The sequence below is a fragment of the Silene latifolia genome, chromosome 7, assembly GCF_048544455.1.
Source record: "Silene latifolia isolate original U9 population chromosome 7, ASM4854445v1, whole genome shotgun sequence".
NCBI lineage: Eukaryota > Viridiplantae > Streptophyta > Magnoliopsida > Caryophyllales > Caryophyllaceae > Silene > Silene latifolia.
In genome coordinates this window covers 52,411,077-52,422,417 of record NC_133532.1, presented here as the reverse complement: position 1 = coordinate 52,422,417, position 11,341 = coordinate 52,411,077, and the positions used below count along the sequence as shown (strand labels likewise).

The 11,341-nt window shown below is 36.2% G+C and overlaps 1 long non-coding RNA gene across 2 annotated transcripts; it reads left to right on the top strand.

Moving 5' to 3' along the window:
• Positions 1–325: 325 nt before the first annotated feature.
• LOC141591079 (uncharacterized) lies at positions 326–2,362 on the top strand. Of its 2 annotated transcripts, none has more exons than XR_012520641.1 (4): positions 326–631; positions 1,476–1,549; positions 1,683–1,762; positions 2,165–2,362. It is a non-coding gene; the product is annotated as an uncharacterized LOC141591079 (long non-coding RNA). The 2 variants fall into 2 exon arrangements; XR_012520642.1 differs by having other exon boundaries at positions 1,476–1,590.
• Positions 2,363–11,341: the final 8,979 nt, after the last annotated feature.

The following is an 11,341-nucleotide window of genomic DNA, read 5'->3' as shown; positions in this document are numbered from 1 at the left end:
AGGAGTTTCCTTGGTCACGCTAGCTTTTATCGCCGGTTTATCAAGGATTTTTCAAAAATTGCTAAACCACTTACACAGCTGCTACTTAAGGATGCCCCTTTTGTATTTATTGATGAGTGTCTTTCTCGCTTTTTAAAGTTAAAGCGGGCTTTAGTCTCGCACGATCATACTGACCTCCCGATCGGGACTTGCCGTTTGAGATAATGTGTGATGCCAGTGACTATGCACTAGGAGCGGTGCTAGGCCAACGGAAAGATAAAGCTTTAAATGTAATCTACTATACGAGCCGAACTCTGGATGAGGCTCAAGTGAAGTACACCCACTACTACAATAAAACCTTATAGCGGCGCTTCTATTGCAACGCTTGGTAAGAAAACCGCTTAATTGGGTCAGTAAAGCCCAAAACTAAGGCGCTATTCTAGAAGCGCCCCAAGTCCTATATTCCCAATTCCCAAAATTGAAAACTCACAAACGCGGGACTTGAATTTCATTCAAGCGCCATCACTTCCTCTCGCTAAAACAAAAACCGTTCCAAGGAAATTAAAACTACAATTTTCATCGCCATTGAGGAATTCTACCGCTGTCATTGTGAGATTTACGGAAATAAACACTTGTCAAATATTGGAATTAGGTATGTATTCTATAATTTTTTTCCCATCATAGTTAATTGGGGGTTTCATAATTTTTTGACAAATTTGATTCTTTCTTTTTGTTACAACTTGGATTATGCTTACTGGATTAAGAAAACACAAGAGTTTTAGCCATTATACATATCTTTTCATTCGTTTTTAGCAAATCAAATAGAGTGCTTAGGTTTGCTTATGAATTTCCTGATAAATTAGGGATCTTTTTTTATTAGGGTTGTTAATTACGCTTTAATAAAAATTATGAAGATTTATGGGTTTGTTGATTCACTTTGATGGTTTGATTGTGCCAATAAGCGACGATATGCCTAATTTTGATAATTGCTGTTTGAGTCTCTTTTAGCAGGTATTGAGCTTGTGATGTGTTCACAATTTTTGGTCTCATATTGTATATGCCAGTGGAGATTTTTTTTTTTCTGGATTAATGGTGTGAGACTCTGCCTGGACACACTCATCAAATATGTTTAGATAGCTAATACTTATGAATCAATATTTTTCATTGTTCAGATAGCTCATTTTGATTAATACGAGTTAACTGTTTTGGCTGCTACATAGATTATTGAATACAAATTAACCTTGATATCCTTATTCTTTTTCAACTACTGCGTATATAATTACATAACCAAATGATGAGTTTATGAGCAGAACATACATTTTTGTTTATATGGTCAGATAATGTACAGGTATGTTCTAAGGTAAATCTTTACATAAACAAGCTAAATATTGGGATTAATTATGAGTATTATCCGTTACCTTTTAAAGTTCCTTATTTTCCTTCTTTTAAGTTTTGTATGTACTTCAATAATCATGGATTTTTTTTACATGTGTTAGGTGAAATTGCAAAAGCTAAGAGTTTAGGGGTTGACTGAAACTTACGGAGTAGCTCTTGTAAGGAAATTGTAATTGTAAGTCTTGTAACAATGACAGGAATAAGGTTTATATCTAAGTACGTTTTGATTATCAGTCTTGTGTTTGCTATAAGTGTGCTTATTTTTATGCATTTGTTTACTCCAATGGTACTCTTATCATTGATTTCAGGAAGCTCCAACTGTATCTAACATTGGAATGACATATTTCTTGAGAAAGTGCACCCAGTTCTCACTCTTGAACCGTAAGAGGTGAGTAAATGTAATGGAGTATTTCTGTATTTGTCAGAATCTTGTGTAGTCTAAAATAATGTGAGTTTGTTATTCTTACTATACTATAATTAAGAATGAGCTACTGGAGTTTATTTTGGGAGCACTTGAATTTCTGGTTTGGTACTAGTTTGATTTTTTCGTCTTTGTTGCTTGTTTCCGTTTCAAGACGGATTGTCCTCTTCGTTTGGTTGTGTACTCTGGCACTGATCCTATTCCAGTATGTGATTTTCTGCGTCTTGATCATTTAATATCAAATCTTAGTGTATGTAATTGTATCTTGAACTTTGATCATGGCCATATGTCCAAGAATGCTTGTTTTTAGAAGAAAACTTAATTACTGAACTTTGGTTGTATTAATTTTGCTTGTAATCTTTATTGCAGATTAGTGGTTGAAACAAGACAAGAAAATTTGCAATGAGGATGTGGAATGAAATTTCCAGATCAAGTAGAGTCATGGATTAGTACATAGGCTATATTTCTTGTATAGTTATTTTCTCATATTTCGACCGTGGATTGGAAAATGTATGGTATAGGATGCTTATATTATTAATATTTCAATACAAAGTTGAATTTACATTACTTCAATACAAAGTTGTCTATTGCAATTTTTCTTAGGCGTGGTTAGCGTATATTAGGATACTGTAATGGTTATTAGAAGATACCCAAAGAAAATTATCCTGGCACCTGAACCATCGTTGCCATAATCTAGCAATGCTTAAAATGCGCTGCCATTCTCTATGAAAAGCGCGTCAAATTTTGCGGTGCTTTTATTTAGTTTATACCGACGCTAATAATAAGCGTCGCAAAAAGTGTTAGCGGCACGAGCTAAGCCGGCGCTTTTTAGAGCGTCGGTAAAGCCCCTCCCGGTGCTAAATAGTGCCGCCAAAAGCCATTATAAAGCGTCGCTAAAATCCAGTTTTGTAGTAGTGACCACTACTGAAAAAGAGCTGTTAGCTGTAGTTTATGGCTTAGAGAAATTTCGTTCTTATTTGATTGGGTCAGAAGTTACTGTTTTTACTGACCATGCAGCTTTGAGGCATCTCCTTGCTAAGAAGGAGGCTAAACCAAAGCTATTGAGATGGATACTCCTTCTCCAAAAGTTTGATTTGCAGATTAAAGATAAGAAAGGAGCTGAGAACGTTGTAGCTGATCATCTGTCGCGACAAGAGGGGGAAGATTCTTTACCTATTGATGAGTCTTTTCCTGATGATTCTTTATTTGCTGTTTTATCCTCTATTGTTAACCAAGAACCTTGGTATGCAGATATAGCTAACTACGTTGTCAGTGGCAAGCTGCCGCCTGACCTTTCTCATCAGCAGAGGAAGCGTTTTCTGTATAACGCTAAGCAGTATTTTTGGGACGATCCTTATTTATTTAAGGAATGTGCAGACGGTCTCTACGGACGGTGTATTCCGCAGTGGGAGACCAAAGTAGTCCTAGAAGGCTGTCACTCCTCTTCCTATGGTGGTCACCACGGTCCATCGCGCACCGTGGCTAAGGTACTTCAGTCTGGTTTTTACTGGCCCTCTTTGTTTGCTGATGCTAAGTCTTTTGTTTCAGCTTGTGATGCCTGCCAACGATCAGGGAATATTTCAAAGAGACATGAGATGCCACAAAACGGTATCTTAGAGGTTGAGGTTTTCGATGTCTGGGGCATTGATTTCCAAGGACCGTTCCCGTCTAGTAAAGGTAACATGTACATTTTAGTAGCTGTAGATTATGTGTCGAAATGGGTTGAGGCAATTGCCTTACCTCATAGTGATGCCAGGACCGTGATAAAAATGTTTAAAAAGATCATATTTCCCCGATTTGGTGTCCCTAGGGTTGTCATTAGTGATGGGGGAATGCACTTTAAAGAAAAGAAACTAACTTCCATTCTGTCTAAGGTTGATGTTCAACACCGGCGTGGTTTGGGGTATCATCCCCAAACTAGTGGTCAGGTTGAGGTCTTTAATTGGGAGATTAAAGAGATCTTATCTAAAGTAGTTTCTAAATCACGGAAGGACTGGAGTCTTAAATTAGAAGACACATTATGGGCTTACAGAACTGCCTTTAAGACACTGATTGGTGCATCACCTTATCGGCTAGTTTATGGGAAATCTTGTCATTTACCTATTGAGTTGAAGTGTAAGGCTTGGTGGGCAATTCGTGAGCTTAACTTTGATCCTAAGTTGTGTGGTCAGAATCGTCTTTTGCAACTAGATGAATTGGAAGAGTTTAGGCTTAATGCCTATGATAGTTCGCGCATTTACAAGGAAAAGACGAAGAGATGGCATGACAAAAGAATTCTACCTCGGGAATTTCATGTCGGGCAAAAGGTGTTGTTGTTTAATGCCCGACTATGATTGTTTCCTAGAAAGCTGAAGTCCAGGTGGAGTGGTCCTTATACGGTGACAGCTGTCACCAAATTTGGATCCGTTGAGCTAGAAGGTCCCGAAGGAAATCGGTTCAAGGTGAATGGACAATATGTGAAGCATTATCACGAAGCAAATGAAGCAGATAATCGTGTCGAAGTCTTGTACTTCGACGAGCTTGACGCACCAGTTAATTGATGCCTGAAAGCTCGTGCGGAACCTCTTAAACCTGCGCTCTCCGGGACGCAACCCGGACTGTTTTGTTGTATTTTTGTTGAACTTTTTCCTTCACATTTAGCTTTTTGTTGAACTTTAAACGCTGAACTATGCGCCCTTTGTGTCTTCCTTGCTCTTTACTCGTGTTTTGCAGGTGCATTAACTCGATCGAGTAGTTTTTCCACACGATCGAGCACATTTGAGTTGATAATCACTCGATCGAATAACATCTATACTCGATCGACAAACTGCAATTCCACGACCACTCGATCGAGTAATAATTTCGCTCGATCGAGCGTTTCTGACACCAATTCACTCGATCGAGCTATTCCAAGCCACTCGATCGAGTTGTTTCGTCTTCCAGCTGCTACTTTTCGTCTGTTGACCTGCCGTTTGACTTCCTTTGACCTACCATGTTAATGGTCGGTTTGGGGAGGTCCCTCTTCATGACGTTTTGTAAGTATTCCGACTCCAGTTATCCTTTTCTCCTTAGTTTGCATTTCCTTCCCTATTTGTGGTACAATGAGGGCATTGTACGGTCTGGTTTGGGGAGGTATGCATCCATATCTGTGTCTGCATGTTTTATTGCATTTTCGTTTGCACGTTTATTCATTTTCGCATGCATTGTTGTTTTTAATTCAGAAAAATCACAAAAATTAATCACAAAATTTCAAAAATTTTCACGTTTATTTGAGTCGGAACGTTTGAACTTTGACGCTACATTGAATCCCTATCTTAGCCCTGCATATTCGTGACATTTAGTTGGCATGATAATGTGCATAATCTACGAGTTTTTCTTTCTCTCTTATCTGAACTAATAGACTTGACTCATATATTGGCAAGCTACTTTACATTCTGAGGTTAGAGCTTTATAAACTGGTGACATTCATGACCGGTTTCATTTAGGATGTGAGTAGTACTCTCTGTAAGGCATGTAACATCAATTTGCATAAGCATGAGTCTAGTCTTCTTAATACCTGTATGCATTCGGTCTGTGGATGGTGACACATGTTAGGAGAGGCAGTTCCCTTTTATTTCATTCTACCCATGAGCCCCACATAGCCAAATTGCCCTTTTGTCCTACTAGCTACATTCTATAATTTTTCCTACCCTAGCCAAGCTAGTGATGAGTAGCTGTTTGGGATGCTTTACTGCAGTTTGGTTATATTTATATGATTTCAGAAGTTGGTGGAAGAATCGAAGGGAATGAATGGAAAAAAAAAGAAAGAAAAATCATGTGCGAAAGAAAAAAAATGAATGAGAAATTGTATCGATGATTTTCACTCCCATGTTTTATTTATATTTTATGGGGAGTTGACAAGTTTATGGTGTTTTGTGAGTCGAGTGCATCGAATTTGCGCCGTTCTGTATTGTTATATTTAGTACGAAGTTGGGATGCAGTTCAATATTTGGATTCGTTGTTGCTAGCCTGGCTGTTAACTCCACATATCCAAATTCATCTTAGCCCCTTCTTACCCATTACCTCACTTACCCAAATGTAAGTCCTCGGCATGTGTCTTGGTCATTAGTTTGGTTGGAATGCATATGTACGGTTGTAGAGACTTTATTCATGTTAACTGCATGCATGTTCTTATAGGTCGAGTTAGGTGAGTGTCTTTACTTCTTCCTATCTTTCACATATATACTCGCCCTGTGCCTAAATTTGAGTGATGAGCAACCCGTGAGAGTTCGATATCTTTGAGTCTTGCAAGGTCGACGGTTCAGTAAGTTTGAAACATTGATTTAATTCGTTTGCACTTATCATTTGCCACTTTATTAGTTGTTGCATTAAACTGGTTTTGGTGGATGATTTGTGGCTGATGAGTTGGTCCCGTTCCACTATTTATTCTTAGTTGCATTCATAGTTTGCTTGGGGACAAGCAAAAGTTTGGTTTGGAGAGATTTGATGCGTGTATTTTATATAAGGTTTTTACTTCATTTTTACACGCATTTTTGTACTATTTTACGTGGCATTTAGCTACAAATACCCCCGATTAGTCTACATTGATTCGTCTTGTGTAAATTGTAGATATAGACTGAAGAGAAGATAAATCGAGCCCAAACTCGTCCCATTTGCATACATTTATGGAGAACAAGGAATCGGAGCTTGGAATCTATCACTTTGAAGACGTGTGAGCTGGTTTCGGAAGGTGTCATAGTGCCTAAACGTGCCAAAATAGCTCGATCGACTACTTTTCCAGTCGATCGAATGCTTTATATCATGAAGATCACACGATCGAGCAATTCTGCCACTCGATCGAGAAGGCATTACAAGGAGTTACTCGATCGAGTGGTTTATTTCCACTCGATCGAAGGGTTTGTTGCTCTCGATCGAGCGGTTTTATTCCACTCGATCGAGTGGTTTGCTTTATAATTTTGTTTTTCCGCCTATTTTCGTATGGGCTTTTGTAATTAGGCCTTTGGATTAGGTTTAGGAAAGGATATTTCGTGTGCTACTTTAGTGAGTAGACTGCGTAACTTCCATCCACTTCATCTTTTTCACTGATTCTCTTTCCTTTACACTTTTCTACTCTAGAACTTGGATTCGGAATTTGTAATCGGTATTATTATTCCCTTTTATTTCTTAATCATATTTATTATTTTGTTTTTTTTATTTCTCTTATTGCTTTCATTATTACTCTATTCAATCTTTATTAGCATTATCAACATGTTTAATTCCTATTATCTATACATTATTGTTGTTGATTCGATAATGGTGTGTAGCTAATTCCCTCTTGCTAAGACTAGGGAATCCAGCATGATTATGAAGGAAGAGTGATTGATTTATTAGGTTAATGCTTGTGTAGTCCTTGTTGTTAATCGCTGCACTTAAATGTATCTGTCTAATTGAGTCGGCGCAATTAGGCATTTAAATCATAGTAAACCTTGTCCTGGACCGGAAGGTTGGAAAGGGTGGGACTCGTAGCGAACATTAGGGCACCATAGCGAGGGCGGAAGCTAAGCTATTTGTGCTTTAGGGCGAATTGAGACCGGAAGGAGATATTCACTGCCCCTTTGACCATACTTGCATTGACCTGAGACCTAGATTGCTTGACTGAATGATCATGGTGAACCGACTGTCTGAGCTGCTCTTTCCTTGTCTGCTTAATATTCATTCTCTTGCTTTTCTTTTCTCTTTCTCATTCTCATTAGTTTAGAACAACCCAATTAAAAGCTCCCAAATTGGTTACCGTGACGAACATAGACAAAGCTCACATTTTCCCATCTCCCTGTGGAGATCGACCCGACTTCCCTAGCTATATTAGTTAGAGCCAGTTGGTTATTTTTTATAGGTATACGACTGCCCTGTCACTAGTTAACCTGTAAAATAAACAGAATTGAAAAACAGTTCATTTCTAAGAAATATAATCTTCAAAAGCTTATAAATATTAGAAGTATTCAACAAATTTTCCTAAAAAAAGCATAGGCCTAAAAAATTCTAATTTAAATACTACAATAAATAATATCCTTTTTTATGCTCAAAATTCATTATTAAAAGTTATGTAATCTTCTCTAAAACAAAATACATCACAAAATCGTCAATTTTACAAACATAAAAAAAGAATAAATCTCATAAAACCACATGCATGTAAATTATCTTACACATTCATAAAGTTGGAATAACATTCTATATGTATATAAAGTAAGCAAGGAGGAACTTAAAAAAAAAAAAACAAAAAAAAAATACATCATAAATAGTATTTGGGTAAAACATTATGTTAATCTGGCTATCTTGATAATTGATATACTCTGTATAAGATATAAGCATGAGATGAATTGGGAGATGCAACACAATAAATGTGTCATTGTTATTTATTATTATTAAGCAAAAAAGGGAAAATATAGAGAGCATGGTGTATTTTATTGTATGGAGTATGGCAGTAGATGGCGAAAATGGGTAAACTATAGTAGTGTGGGCAGGGTTTCAAGTAAAAAATTATTAATTTGGATTTATAAAGAATAGTAATAAGGATCATCTTTATTTCTCTTCTCTCCATTTTTTCTCACAAATTCATTTAATAATATTATCTCATGTAAATTCTATTAACCCTTTATTTTATTTTTATGCATAAATCTTGAACCGTTCGATGTTGACAGGATACAATCTGGGTCGTTGATAGGTAATCGCCTATGCATTTCTTTTTCGGAAATGGAGAGAATTGTTTAAGGGTCATGCTCATTCATGGACATGATTTACTCAATCATGGACATGAATGACCGTTATACCCTTATCATTTTTACACCTTTATTTTCCATTTTTTATTCATCTCCTTCCAAACCACCAGCCTCCCCCACGACAACCTCCCTTCCCTACACCAACGCTAACACTGAGCCCCTGTACCGGACTCCCGTACCGAACCCTTGCAACCGGAGCCCTACACATAACCACCTCTCTAATGGAACAGCCGCCCCGCCATTACTATCGGAACAACCGCACTAGCGTTAACAGCCTACTAATCATTTGCATCCATTAATGTGTCAACTCCATCTTTAAGCTCGTGTTTTTTATTAAAAAAATTAAAAAACAGTAAATTGCAGGGCCTTCGAACAAAAACAAACAAACAATTAAAAGTCATTATGTTCCTCATTCTCATAAATGAAGAGTCATCATCATCCCTTTTTCATGTTTTTATTAAAACAATTCATGTGTAATTGCAGGAGGTGCATTGAACAATAAAAACAAACAAACAAACAGTAATTCTCTGTCCCTTCCCGTAAACCTCAGTACCTCACCACCGAGACGTCACCACGGCCAACACCTACGCCACCATCACGGCCAACACCTACGCCACCATCACGGCCAACACCTAACGCCACCACCATGAATAGGCGATTCGACGTCCCAAACGCAGGCAGGTCGATGTCCCAAACACAGGAAGACCGACTGATATCTAACCGTACCACCACCGGCTCAGTACAATCACCACCATGGTCGTCGTCCCCACCACAGCCCGCCCTGCTTACCACCGCAGCGACTGCCGACGCCAAACTCCGACCATGAGTTTTCTTTAATTTTTTCAAACCCTAATTTAATTAGATTAAATTAATTTAATCTCTCTAATTTGATAAAACATGGTTGGTTAATAAAGTTAGAATTATTATTTGATTGGACATGAGAAGAACTAGCATTCATAATTGAGTAATTTGTCGGATTTGATTAGGTTGGTGAGGAAGAGAATTAGAGAGCTTTTTTTTTTCTTTTTCTTTTTTTTTGGTAAGGGTAAATAATGGAAAAAAAATGGCAAAAAGTCCATGAAAGCTTAATGTTTGTACATGAATGAGCAACTACTTTTTGTTACACCCACCTTGTTAGATAAGAAAATTATTTGTTAGTATCTGGGAACTTTTTCGCTTATTTTATCCTAACTATTTGATCTAAGACGGATTGATCCATCTTAAATGAGAATTTGTGTAGATTATACGGATATGTGGGCAATTTTTATTATTGATTTAGACTGTTTTATCAAAGCAGTGCAAATTGTCTGTCTTTTCTACAATTTTACATATGACTGTTTGTTCTAGGATGGGTCTTGAACCTAATTTTTTTTTAAAATATACTCCAATTAGTTAAAAAAAGGATAGATATTATGGAAAATTCACATGGTACCTCTAAACTTAGCCATTTTGCAAGTGATGTCGAACCTTTAAGCTTGGGCACATGGTATTTTTGAGGTTTGATTTTCAAGCACAATATGTCCCTTTTTTAACGCTCTTATAATCTTCAATTGAGCATAAATCATAAATCAAAAGTCGGAATTGACAATTTAATTATTTTTCAAATTGATTATCTCTCCGATATCTATAATTTGATAAAATGAAAATAGTCATTCGAAAATTTAAGATCGAAGTTATAGTTGATTTGATATTTTCTTTAAAAAAAACCCTAAAATATGTCGGTCGACAATTTATTTTTCCCCTCAAATCGTAGATTATGACGGGATAATCATAATAGAAAAAGAAAAATTGGTTGTTCTGATTTTCAGTCTAGGAGTTATGCTCAATTGAAGATTGTGCATGATAATCAAACATAAATGGTATCATATAAACACAAACTTAAAATATTATCTATCAAGTAGAAAGTGCTAAAGTTTAGGGGCAGCACGTGAATTTTCCATAGATATTATACCATTGCTCATCATGTGAAAGTGATTTCAAATATTGTACACCAGTATTGGTGCCCGGCTTCGCTCGAGCTACCTTTACTTACCATTAATTTTTTTTTTTCATTAAATAAAATTACTTAAATTAAAGTTACATAACCCAATATAAAATTACATATCCTAAAATTACGATGAAATAAATTTTGAGACAAATTAACTACTCACGCTATTAATATTTTACACTTATTAATGAAATAATAGTAATACATTTCACTACCCGTAATCATTGTTACTTTCACTACTCCCATCGTAATTATTGTTATTGTCACTACTGCCGCACTAATATTGATAATTTCACTACTCCCGCCGTAATTATTGTTACTTTCACTATTGTCGCATTAATATTGATTATTTCAGTAATCTCATTGTTGTTTCTACCACTCTCACTAATCTCGTTGAGAATATTGTTACTTTTACTATTCAAATGAGTGATTACTATCATATAACTATATCCAATGTTACTACAATTCTTTTCTTTACTGACGAAATTACTTTTACTAATTAGGCATGCAATTATAAGAGGATTATATATTTATATAAATATATTACATATATGGATTAAATCAAATCGAAAGAATTATGCAATATTATATACTCCCTCACATCCACTCTTTTCTTCCCTATTTCCTTATTCAGGTTTTCTTCCCCTTTCCTTTTTGAGAAAATTTTTATTAATATTATACTCATCCCTCTCTCCACTCATCAAACCCCACCATATCCTTTATTAATATTTAATTCTAATTATTCCTACCTCTCTCCAATAACCAAACCCCAATCATCTCTTTTATTAATATTTAATCCTAATTATTCATACCTCTCTCCAATTA